The following is a 12,718-nucleotide window of genomic DNA, read 5'->3' as shown; positions in this document are numbered from 1 at the left end:
TTTAAATGCAAAAATCTAGCTTTAGGAGGCCAGTTTTCAGCACCCACACTAAAAGCCATTTCACGCAAGCCTTTGTTGAAAATTAATATAGGAGAAAAAAAATATTTGGGTGGACATCATTTCATTAGTTTTCCATGTAAATATTCAGGAGACCAGTTAAATCCCTTGATCCATGTGATGCTACTGGTTATTGTGCACCAGCCATCCCAGAACAGTGTATCTACATGGCTCCTGTACATGACTCTCTGAGGCATAATGTTACCTGAGCATCACAAGTGAATGAAGCCCAACTATTTATTTTTTCTATTCTAGAAAAATCTATGACCACATGTAAAGTGTTATCTTGTGTTTCTGTTTGAAACATCAGTTGTGCACACTTCTATATAGTTCAGCTCTGTGAGTGGAATGACCTGGAGCTGTTTATCTACCATCTACTGGCCAGTATTACCCAGGTGTGACAGATGGATTGAATCAGTTCCACAGACTCTCAGCTCTAGTTCCAAATCTGTAGTTGTAATCAAAGTGTTTTATCATTTTAAACTAGAAACACTTGTGATTCAATGATATCTGATGCTGAAGCACATTATTATTGTACTGCCATGTTTTAAAAGTAGGTTAATGTTTCCTGCATTAGTTCTGTCATCAGCATGTGTCAGCAGAAAGTCCTGGATTAATAATTGTGTCACTTTGATTTGATTACATCTCCAGAGACATGCAGGTTAGACAGGAAACTGTTCCCTGAAGATTTAATGACTATGTTTTCAACTAGTGTTTTACATGTGAAAATGTGGAGGACAAAGACTTATAGCAGAAGGAAATAATCACTGAGACGCAGCAGAGTTTGAGACAAATGAATTTGTGAGTTCATGTTTTATTTTTCCCTTCAGTATCTACACCAAAGGTAGATACCACATGATTTTCATGTTAATATGTTCTATAAAACCTAAGTAATGTTTTTATCCCCTAATTTGCCGGAAAGACAGGTGTGATTGCAGCTATAAAATAATTTGGCTTTTTTCAGTAATGTACATTAAACTGTAATAACTTTGTAATATTCACAAAGCATTATTTTGTTATGCTACGAAGGCAGCAAATTGAATTCAGATATCCTTACATTGAATATAAAAGAAAATCCATTCAAATTCAGAAGTTGATTAATAAATAACACTAACTGAACAAAAATTGAATAATTTACAATCACCTAGAAAGGTGAGATAGATATTTGTTTTTTGATAAAACTATAAGTCTGTAATGGTGTAGACTAAAAGAAAAGTTTCTTAACATGAACCGTTGCTGTCACGGCCCTAATGAAAACACACAACACTTTTACTTGATAAAACCTGTAACTTTAACAACAGAACTTGGTATATATTATGATTTGCATTCTTCCAGCACCTGATGAACATACCAATTGAAGTAATAGCCTGACAGCAGATGTTTAGACAAGATATGATCTGAAATGAAGTGAACCAAAGCCAACCACATTAAATACTAGTGGAGTTCCACTGCAGTGACTGGTCATATAGTGGTGATCAAAAGTCAGGAGATGATAAATGGATGAAGTAATGTGATTTTTTTCTTTTTTTTTTTTTCTTTTTTTTGTGGAAGGGGGGGGTATTTATTTTGTACACTTTAATATTTATTAATCTAATTTACATATTTACTATAATGTGCAGTTCATAACATATACTTGAATGTGTGTGTCAGGTTGTATGTGTGATGCAGAGTTTTTGTCAAAGCTCGTTCCCTCATATACACACACACACATATACACACACACACACACACACACACACATTCACAAAGCTGTATCTGAACGCACTCTGCAGTTTGGCTTCACCCACAGAAAGAAGAAGAAGCAGGAGGAGGAGGAGGAAGATCTCACAGTTGACTGTTTGTGCCGTTGCCTGGTGACCGTGATGTAATGTAGCACACAGAAGGTGGACGACAAAGACATTAATGCACAGACGGAAGTGAAAATGTACAACACACAGACACTACCTGCTCCGCCCATCTCAGGGGAAGCTCCGCCCTGTTCTGGAACCTGAGGGAGGAGGATGTTTGTTTTGGGGGGTGGGGGGGTCCTCTGATTTTTTTTTTTTTTTCTTTCTTTTTTTTGCTTGTCTGTTTTCTAAGGATTTGATTGGTTGATTGTGTTTTTTATTTTTGTATTTTTTTAGTGAGACGGAGTGCTGAGAGTCGTAACTTTGTGCCTTCAGTATCTCATCGCCATGCCACGCCCAACTCACACACACACATACACACACAACACATCTACAATGGAAACATAGCTAGATTTAACAAACAAAGTCCCTTTTCCTGTAAGATGTCGGGGTAACTCACTACGATCTCAGGGGAGTTCAAGCAGCCCTTTTCTGAGTGCTAATTGGCTCCTGGCTTATTCCAGTAATGCCCAAAGAATCCCTGTGAACCTCCACGACCTCTAACCTCTAATGCCCAGTTGTCATTCCAGCATCCATACTAATATATGTAAAACATCAACTAACGCCGAGTTGAGATATGTTCAGAGGTTAGTTGAGACTGTGCCAACACCCATTTCTATTGATAGGCAACCATGGTTAAGACATCATAATCTAGTTTAGTTTTTAATCCAGACTTTATGCAAAAATCTATCATGGGGTGACGGCTAGTTGATGCTGGATTAATTTTAGGAGAAGTGAAATGTAGATATTTTCATGTGGGTCATTGATGCCAGGAAATGTTGAACAAAGCCATTTACAAGTCACTAATGAGTTAAAATTACAATGCTTTTTATGCCTTGAGTCTAGATTGTCACATCAAAAAATGCAAAATTAATCATATGCTGGTGAATTGAAGTTAAAAATATGTTTCTGTGCTAAATCGATACATTTGTAGATAAAATAGACTAAATGTTTTGACAGTAAATACAGGAATGCTTAATAATTAATTGGAAAATGTCTTGATTTGCACTTTAAGTTTTACACAAAGATGCCAGAGATACCAGATATTTGTTTGATTTTTCTTTCTTTTTTTAAAATCAAGGGTTTGAAAACGCTGTAGAAAACAAACAAAAAAACAAAACAATCTTGTCAGTATTGCGAAGTGTGTTGAAATCCCCCTTTCGGACACATTTCAGTTCCTCTCCCTTAAGGTGGATTGGCACTGTGATTTTGTGACAATGAACATTAGAGAAATGGTGCAATACTTTGGTCATGGCGTCTGAGCTGTACTCTGAAAGAGTTTCTGTTAACGCAGTCTTGTGACCAAATAATAACCTAACGAAGAGATCTAACTGATTGAAACTGTCAATATTCTTATTGTGTTTTCCTGGTACAAATGGCCTTCCACAATGTTTACATAGCTAAAAACAAATGAAAGAACCAGCTTAGCATCAGATTGAACCACAGATTGTAGCTTTAAACTGATTAGCACTGACTCCTTTAAATGTATGTGTGTGTTGTGGAGTGAGAGGGTTGTGCAACATGGCTGCACAATGTACAGACACATATCAGCCAACTGTCGCCACTTGTCACCTCAGGACAGAAGGTCGATCTTGTTGACGACAGGGCTAAGCTAACACTAGCCGATTGACCACTGGCGTCAAGGCGCTAGCTGCTGCACTGATGTTCATTCTCTCTACCGTGAAGCTAACACTAGCCTACTGCTAACTGATTGCTAGTAGCACCTAGCTAGTCGTTATCTGCTACAGTTGCACTGAGCTCTTTGCAGAGGTGCTCTGGCTAGCTGCTAGCATTAGCATTAATGTGTTTTTTCAAGTTTGTACCTCAGATTGCTCAGTTATCATTATTATTATGATTATTACTGTTGTCATTGTTTTGACTAACACCCAGGGCATTTGGTCGATTCTACCAAAGTGCATTCCTTTACAAAGCTAGCTGTAAGCTAGCCGCTCAAACAGACAAGTAGATGGAACGTATGACACTTAATTAGAGATATAAGATACATGACGAAGCAGCAGCCGCCTTTCAAATAATGAGGATCAAAAGGACAGGATTTAAGGATGTTTTTATTTCCTACTTTGGATTATAATCAACAGGCTGCAGTTACACAGGAACAAGTCTGCTTTAACTGACAGTGGTAGCATTCAGTAAATACATTTTCTGCTTAAATGTGAAAGCAGCTGTAGCCAAACGAGCCTGCTGCCTCACTACCCTGCTAGACAGTTAGCCTGCTAGCTGTGTCCTGTTAGCTTCAATCAGGAGGTCTTTGCAAATTAGCCACTGTTAGCGTGAAGCTGCGCAGTATTTCTGTGGTGTTTGCCAGCCGGGTTTTATTGTGGATTTTATCTGTACATAATGTGGAAAAATGTTTGGATGAATTTTTTTTTTTTTTTTGGGGGGGTGGGGGGGATTTAATGCGCCAGTTTTACAACGTACTGTATCTACTGTACAGAACACAGAAATTGACACTTTTCTAGTGAGCCTTTGTTAAATTTTATTGTGGTGGAAAAATTATTATTATTATTATTATTATTATTAATAAAACAGTTTTATTGTTCATCCTAACATGTTCAGTTCATTTTGTGTGGCAATGTGAGGTATATGGTGAATTCAAGTTGGCTCTGTAACATTTTAACTCAGCAGAGGTCTTATTTATTTATTTATTTAACTTGACCTCACTACTTGCTAACCACAAGCTGTTACATTATTATAGTTTTTGAGATATAAAAATTGTTTCAAATGTTATGATGCATGATATGTTACTGTAAAACTCCTGCCTGCTTGTCCTTGAGAAGATCCACTGCTCTTTTAATGCTCAAAGTCATTTTCCAGAAGGTAATATTGCAAAACAAAATGGTGTGTGTTCATTCCAGTTCATCATAATGATTGTTTTGACAGAGAGACGTCTCGGCCTGAGCAGCAAGTTCTTGCACGTGGAGCATCGCTGTCGTTTGTTTACAGCCCAGTGGGTGTAGAGTCACCTGTTAAAGGAAAAACTACAACATAAAATTGTGTTTTTTGGCATTGTCAAAAAATATTGAAACAATGCATCTCTATCCTTGCAGCCATAATGTAATCGATTTGGATGACTATGCTCATTTTTAGCCTCCCTATGAATTATGTTAGACATTTAGAAAATGCAAGTCCCGATTAAGGAAATGACCAAATACCATTTCCATGAAGATACATAGAGCAATATGCATTAGATACAGCACATTCTAATACTCTATATAGCTCTAAACAGGGAATGTGCTTCAAGATGTAGTTGCAATATACACTGTTGCCCATAAAGTTGTAATAATTTTATTTCCTTCACTTTTCTCTGTTTTGATATATAATAACCTGTAAATTTACTGAGAATTTATGAACATCTACATGATCAGTAAATTAAATATAGGAAAATACCAAATTTTTACTTAAAAATGCAAAAGATAATATTACAATAAATGGTAATAAATCACTTGGTAATGGTTAAATATAGAGAAAATTCATTTATGAAGTTGCCACAAAAAAAATGTTCTGGGTCTTTATGGGTTAAAAAAAGTATTGAGGAAGAAGTAATTGTTTATCTTTAAAGTACAGTACTGCCAAGTTATTTGATCATGTAAATCTCAGAAAAATTTGACTAATTTCAGAAAATTGAAAAATATAAGTGTATGTAATTCTGTTTTAAAGATTCAGTTTTAATACAGTTAAAATAAATGGTCACCATGTGAAACAGGGTTTCCACAGCTTGGTCCCTGCAAGTTTGAGGACACAGAATAAGAGGGGTTTCCATGACAACAGAAGCTCACAGGTGCTAATGAATGCAATGTTACAGAGGAGGAGGATGTGACATCACATGTGACAACAAGCCAGGAAGCGGCAGGGCAGGTTGTCATGGTAACTGGAGCTCAGACTGTAAATAGCTCCATTTAAATTAGCACAAATACAAAATGTGTTAAATCCAACACAGGATGTATGATCATATCCACTGCACTGAATCACTCTGCTATGTTGTCAATACACTAAACAAAACATATTTCTGTCATAAATCAGTTCCTTGGAAGTGATTTTCTCATCATTTGTGCCAAAACTTCCTGATTGTAGAGTGGATGTAATTTCACCCAATGCTATTATCAGACTGAGTGTAAGAGACATTAATGTGTGCTTTCAGTTTTGGATCATATTGTGTTTAAGCAAGAAACTGAGCAAGTAGATGAATGTTGTCCTACAGAGTATTGGCTGTTTAAATTAGTGTAAATACAAAAAGTGTTAAATCTAACACAGGATGTATGATCATATTCACTGCACTGAATCACTCATATCTTAACCCATGAAGACCAAGTGCTACTTTTGAGGTAGTTCTCAAATGAATTTTTCTGTGTATTTAACCTTTAAGTAATTTATCACCATTTATTACATATTATCTGCTGCATTTTACATTTTTTCAGTGAAACTCTTGTATTTTTCTATATTTAATTCACTGATTATGTAGATGTTCATTAAAGCTCAGATTAAAGTTGAGGGTTATTTTATCAACAACAGAGAAAACTGAAGAAAAATTTACTTTTTCAGCAAATATATCAAAAACTGAGTGTAAAAACAAGTGTCTCCATCTACTGTCATTGATCAAACTCCATGGGTTTTACTGGTGAATTAATGTTGTAGAAGATGACAGTGTTTCCACGGTAACTATGGAGCCTCTGAACATCCAAATGGGTCATATCTTATGACCATGAAAAGATGACAAACTGTATTTTATGCCAGTTATTTACATGTATTGATAGGATTAATGGATCAACAGGTATTAAACATTATAGTTAAGTAGATGCCTTTGGTCGCTGGTGGAGGTTTGGGTCTTTATGGGTTAAAGGAAAATGACAAAAATGTGACAGAAGTACTAGTACATACATTCTTCTGTAAAATCTTTGAGTCTGCTGTAGGTTTTGGCTTACAGCTGCAGACTGTTAGACAGACAGACAGACAAAATGCAATAATCCTGCAGGGCAAGGGTCATTTAATAATAATAATAACAATAATAATAATAATAATAATAATAATAATAATAATAATAATAATAATAATAATAATAAACTTTATTTGTATAGCACCTTTCATACAGAAATTGTAGCCCAAAGTGCTTCACATTGATTGAAAAAAATACAATATTAAAATACATTAAGATTTGATTAGAAATACAATAAAATAAAAATAAATATAAAAACAGCGCACATTAAAATATTTGATTATGCATAGAATTTTTGAAGTGCAAGAAATAAGATGAAATTTGAGAGAAATACAATAAAATAAAAATAAAAGCAGCCCACATTAAAATATTGGATTATACATAGAATTTTTGAATTGTTTGTATAAATATTAAGGTGCCTTTAGTGACATCTATGTACCCTTCAGTGAAGTCTAGGACTGAGGTTCCAGACAGCATCAACCTGAGAAACATGTTGGACTCTGTGGAAGGTGTCCTGCTTCCTCTGTTGACATAAATGTCTCATTGCATGCTAACCAAAGCACATAAACTTTTATTTTAGAGAATTAAATACAAACCATAAGGATATTTATGATGCTGACTCAACAGTTGTCAGTCATGTTACACTTTCTCAGCCAATCAGTGGGTAAAGCCCAGATATATAATGGAACAATAAGGTGCATTTGGGTGAAGGCAGATGCTTGAACCATATAAAAACAGCAGTGTGATTTGTGAATCCATCCCAGGGTGTGTTTACAAGAAGACTGAAGGTACTGTATATGGCTTATGCATAACACATTTTTGGTGTAGCCCTTCACTGTTACCTACTAAATGCAAGAATGTTTATATTTGGGGAAAAAATACTAAATTTCTATATATAGTTAATCTATTTTGCTCTTTAAATTCTCATTAATTATCAGTCAGCAAATCAATCAATCAATCAATTTTCCATCCTCAACAACCTAAACAGCTGTAGGCAAACCAAAGCACCCACTAAAATCTTTAATGCTATTTGAAGCAGTAATTTTATCAATAGATGTAGCATTAAATAACTCAGCTAAATAATTCAGCTTTTCATGGTCATCAGATAAGACCCATTTGGACACTCAGAGGCTCTGTAGTGAACATGGAAACACCAGCGTTTTCTGAAACATTGCTTCAGTAAAACCAATTTAGTCTATATTTTGACAAATGGTAGGATGATGGCTTTCTCTGTTTTGAGAAAATAACCTTTGAATTTACTCTGAGCTTTTATGAATTGCACATGATCAATAAAGTAAATATAGGGAAAAAATACGAAAAACAGAGGATAATTTTATAATAATAAATAACGATAAATCTCTTAGTTCTAGGTCTTTAAAGGTTAGAAACAAACAAACAAACAACAAACTCCATGTACCATTATATTTGTAGGATGCATGGAAATTTGGAGGGTAATGTGTCACTAGGTTATTGTGTTTTGCTCAACAGATTAATGCAGTGTTTTTCAACCTTGGGGTCGGGACCCCACGTGGGGTCACCTGGAGTTCAAATGGGGACACCTGAAATTGCTAGTAATTGATTAAAAAAAACCCAAAAACTTAAAAATAAAAAACATATGGTGAGTTGACAGAGACAATCCCAATCCATAAAAGACATGACAAACTGAAGCTGAAACTGAAGCACTGTGGTACTGTTTATCTTTCAAATGTTCATTGTGGTCAGTTTCAGATGCTGCAGCTCTTTCATAATTCATAGTTTGAGTTCTTGTTTGTTCAGTATTAATTGTCAGCCTTGTAAATCCAAGCTGGACTGACTGTACATATCCTGACCAAGGAAAATCATATTCTCACTTTGTGCAGTAATCTACACCTGGCTTTTCTGCCTCCGTCCATAATAATATACATTATATAGACTAAATGTCATCTAAAATTAATGTTTATTAGCAACATAGTATAGCAAACTATTACATGATCGGAAAAAAATTAATTTTAGCAAAAAAAAAAAAAAAAAAAGTCTCTATTTTTAATGTCTGGGGTCACCAGAAATTTTTTATGTTAAAATGGGGTCATCAGGTTGGGAACCACTGGATTAATGTATGCACTGATTATTATATATGATGGATTGTTTCTTTGATATTATTGATATTTGGTTATTTGATAATTTGATGAATTTGGTTGTGTTGATTTGAATCAACTGTGACATCTTGTGTTTTTGTTTTTTTTTAATGCTCTGAGAAATGGACCTAAGAAAATGTTTTGTTTTTTTAGATGTAAATATTTTAAGGTAGACCCCACAAAGAGCTAAGTCTAACACACCTAATGGAGGTCCTAACAAACAATAAACAAGACCTTGTAAATGTCAGACTTCGAGGTGTTGAAACACACACAAGGACCTCATGTGCTGTTGTCAGCTCCCACTGACTTGTTTACACGGAGATGTCAGTTTGTCATCGCACACACTTTCACATCTGCTCTAATACATGCACATTCTTCACACACACTGTTTCTTCCTCTGCTGTCATTGACGAGATAATTAGCTCACCATGGTAACCAGGAGCTGTCATGTGATTGGAGCAGCTGTTTTCCATATTAGGCAACAGCGAGATTAGCAGGAAGGACATAGTTGGTAATTATAGATGCTAGCAGGAGGCTAACAGGCTAACTGCTCAGGGCTGGAGCAGCTGCTGCCTGGCTAAAGGGCAGGGGGTCGGACGATTCTATTCACAATGCAGCAGTCAGTGGGGTGTGATCGACAGACGTTAAGACAGAGCTTGAGCATGAACTACCCACTGATATATTTATGTACTGGTTTGATGCGACACTCCGCTGATTTAACATGAGGATTCAGTCTACCTGCTACTCGGCCTGAAATAACAGCTGTAAGAGGCCTGTGTTGAGGTTACCTGCATTACTCCTCAGGGTTGAAGACTAAACTATGACTACATGGATGTTAGAAACTGTCTAGAGACACATGAAAAACTACTGCACTAATATTCATGAATCTTGGTTGGACTTGAGAAAACACCAGACCCATGGGAGGCACCTGTCAGTCAGAAAAGGGTTAGGGTTGCGGTTAAGGTTGTGGTTAGATTTGTCAACTAAATCCAAACTAATTTTCTGACTAACATTGCCTTCCGACTAAAGGGCCATCTGACAATAAGGTGGGCACCAGATCCATCCCGTAGACTGAGAAAAGGGGATCAGGCCTGCTCCCTTGTAGTGCAATTGTAGTTTATACATTATATGAAAGCAATATAATGACGATACATATCAAAATTGACTCAGGATTACATGCCTGCGTTTTGCTGCTGATGTAGTCCTGTTGGTTTTATCAAGCTGTGCTCTCCAGCTCACATTATGGAGGTTCACTCGCTGGGATGCAAATTTGCACCATTAATTCTAAGGCCATGGTTCTCATCCATAAAAGGGTGGGTGATGGAGATCAGTTGCTGCTCAAAGTGCAGGAGTGAGTCAGTTTTATTATCTTCGTAGGGAAATTCAGACTCACCATTTTAACCATACTAATACACACAGTACATGGCATCAGCATTAGCTGTAGCTCTTTGCACATTAGGAGCAGTGAGCTGCCTTTGACGGCACTCGGGAACCAACTCCAGCTCTACATAAGTTCCTTGGTCGAGGATACTGGCAGGATCTGAGTATCTTAGTCTTTTTTACAAATGAGGGAAGGTCTGAAGCAAGAGAGCAATAGGTGGATTGCTGATGTGGCCGCTGTGTCATCTGTTGTATGGAAGCTAAACTAAAGGGCAAAGCTCTCAGTTTACTGATCACTTGACGTTTCTGCTCTCTCCTAAAGTCACAAACTGGTTAATGACAAGAGCTGCAGGTCCAGGCGATGGACATGTTTTGTTTTTTTATGTAGGGTGGCTTGGTTATGGTGAGGAGTGTGGTCAGTTGGGAGGAGTTCAAAGAACAGCTCCTTGAATTGAGGTAGTTAAGGTGGATCAGGCATCTGGTCAGAATGCCTCCTGGATGCCTCCCTGCTGAAGGGTTTCAGACATATCCAACTGGGAGAAGGTCTGGGCTAGACCCAGGACATGCTGGAGGTATTAGATCTCTTGGCTGGTCTATAAAGGTCTCAGTTTCTTCTTGATGGAACTGGTGGAGGTGGGCTTGGAGTGGGAAGACTGGTCTTTTCTACTTAGGCTGGAGGTCCAATGACCCTGCTGCAGATAAGCAGAAAAAATAAATGAATGGAAAAATAGATGAATGGATCAAAATAAAGTCATTATTCATGATTTCAATATTTTTCCATTTTAGCCTCAAAAATGGGCCATTTTTTATGTTCATATATGTCCCCTGGATACCATTTTTGAGCATTTGGACATGTTTGTATATTTGGTTTAACTATTTGCTGGTATTAAAAACTTTTGGTTGGAAAAAACTGTCCAAAAGAGTTCACAGGTGTTTGAAAAGACATCATATGAATCAGTGTCTCATAGTGTCAGATTAATCTCAAAAATAACTAATCAGAGTTTGAGGAACAGATGGAGAGTTACAGGTGACTCAGCAGATGCTGAGATTCACCATGGATGTGGAATAAAACAGGAAAGACGTCACAGCTCCAGTTTGAAAACAATAGAAAATGAAATTTTTCATATTCTGGAGAAGAAATCACAAACAAATAGTTGAATATAAATAAGTGCAAATATCACAAAGGTTAATTATGAGAATAACTGCAGACGGTCAAAGATAATATGTGGCTAAAATCAGTAACTTTGTAATAACAGTGTGTCTGAGGTTAAAGGTGCCTGTCAGAATTTTCTTGTAAAATTTATTGATAATGGAGAGTCTGGGTGCCAGTTCAACCAATTCTTTTTGACAACTACATAAAAAAAAGAGAAGCTGATAAGAAAATAGACAGAAACATCTGCAGGGTAAGAAATAGAAAGTTACAAAAAAGAAAGTGGACTTTGAATTTTGCTTTTCAGTCTTATTCTTTTTTATTATTTCGAAGTTTTACACTGACCATAATGCATGTAATGTTGTTGCTCTATTTGTGTCCATATACCTCTGCAGGATTAAATCTCCGTAACAGCAGTAACGTGACTGATCAGTTTCTGCTGAGCCACTGCTGAGTCAGGAATCGTCTCTGAGCTGGTGATGTAGGTTAATCTGGACTCTGTTTGGGCTGTTTCCACTGTGACGTCTGCTGATGCATCTCTCATGACCCATAGTCAGGGTTCACAGCGTCTGGACTGGGACTGTCTGTGTGGACTCTGACCACAATATTCACTGAGCACAGATTTGGTTTTAGGGTAAGTTAGGTTATGGTTCAGCATTCAGTCACAATGGTTAGTGTTAGAGGAAGGGAGGAAGGGATACATTATGTTAACAGGTGCATTTCCATCTTGTGGTTTTTATTTTTGTTTTAATTTGTATAAGAATATTTAATAAAAAACACAATAGGTTAATATAGTGTTAACAGGTAAATGCAAATAAGCTTGATGGGAACATATGGGCATGTGTAGACCAAAAAGGTGCAACGTTCATGGTTCACTGTCAGTATTATCCTCCTAAGACCCAAGAAAGTAAAAGGTTTAGCTTTTTTACACTAAATAATTGCCTTGATTGGAAACAGCATGATGCAACAGTTCTTACAGATACATTTTATTTTTCTCATGGAATGTCCTTTGCAGTGGACAGTGCTTTCAATTTATTTATTTATTTTTTTGGAAAGCTGTGAAACTCTTGTCCCCTACGGTGGCCAAAAATGCATTGCTGGATCTCAGGAGGTTAATACAAGACAAAAAACATAAATGTCACTTTAGATGGAAAACAGCAACAAAATGCCACCATGTATGAAG

The sequence above is a fragment of the Sphaeramia orbicularis genome, chromosome 12 (assembly GCF_902148855.1).
Source record: "Sphaeramia orbicularis chromosome 12, fSphaOr1.1, whole genome shotgun sequence".
Lineage (NCBI taxonomy): Eukaryota > Metazoa > Chordata > Actinopteri > Kurtiformes > Apogonidae > Sphaeramia > Sphaeramia orbicularis.
Note: the sequence above shows the minus strand (reverse complement) of the source record.